Source organism: Dipodomys ordii, unplaced genomic scaffold (assembly GCF_000151885.1).
Source record: "Dipodomys ordii isolate 6190 unplaced genomic scaffold, Dord_2.0 Scaffold50, whole genome shotgun sequence".
In the NCBI taxonomy this organism is placed as follows: domain Eukaryota; kingdom Metazoa; phylum Chordata; class Mammalia; order Rodentia; family Heteromyidae; genus Dipodomys; species Dipodomys ordii.
In genome coordinates, this window is record NW_012267266.1 from 5,790,005 (window position 1) to 5,790,714 (window position 710).

The 710-nt window shown below is 66.5% G+C and overlaps 1 protein-coding gene across 2 annotated transcripts in view; it reads right to left on the reverse strand.

Moving 5' to 3' along the window:
* Apc (adenomatous polyposis coli) overlaps positions 1-352 on the reverse strand; it is a 97,376-nt gene extending 97,024 nt beyond the window's left edge. For both annotated transcript variants that reach the window (XM_013020378.1, XM_013020376.1), the window contains exon 1: positions 52-352. The gene's annotated coding sequence lies outside the window, so the exon portion shown is untranslated. The remainder of the gene's footprint in view (positions 1-51) is intronic.
* Between the last annotated feature and the right edge of the window lie 358 nt (positions 353-710).

Sequence of the window (710 nt, forward strand, 5' to 3'; positions counted from 1 at the left end):
CGAGGGAGCTCGGCCGGGGCGGGAGACGTCGAAGCCCGTGGCCTCACTCACCTGCCAGATGCGCGCTCCGCAGCCAGAAGCCCGGGCGCCGCCGCGGCTCTTCCCCTCCGTCCCGGCGCAGCCCCGGCCGTCGTCGCCGGAGTTCCAGGACCCGGGGGTCGAGGATGGAACCGAGGCAGGTAAAGCGGCCACCGGCCCCGAGCGCAGAGAGGCGTACATAGGGGGGCGCCGGGGGCCCGTGAAAGGCAACTCCGCGCTTCACCTTCCTCACCGGTAACCAACAACGCTCCCCGGGCACAGCATCCTGCTAGCCCCGGCCCGCTGCTCTCGGGCCTTAGCCCGAAGCTCCCCCCCCTCAAGCAGCGGCTGGGTTTCCGGCGGTCACACTCCGCCCCTTCGCTAGTTGGCTTCCGCCATCTTGCTGGAGGCGGGAAGAACACAACGCGCAGGCGCGCGCGAGAGCGCGGGGGCATTCCGCTGCCTGGCTTTGACAGACGCGGGTGCGCATGCGCATCTCCGCTGTGCTCCGTCTGCAGCGTCTGGATTCTCCCAGCTCTCCAGTGTGCCTGGGTTGTTCCTCTGGCCATTGCCTTCCCTGGGCTGGCTGTGCTGTATGTAGTCAAGAGTAAACCTTTTCGCGCACACTGCAGGCATGTTTTGCAAACATCTATGTGTCACAGACCCCAAGCTAGGTGCTGACAATAGGAAAT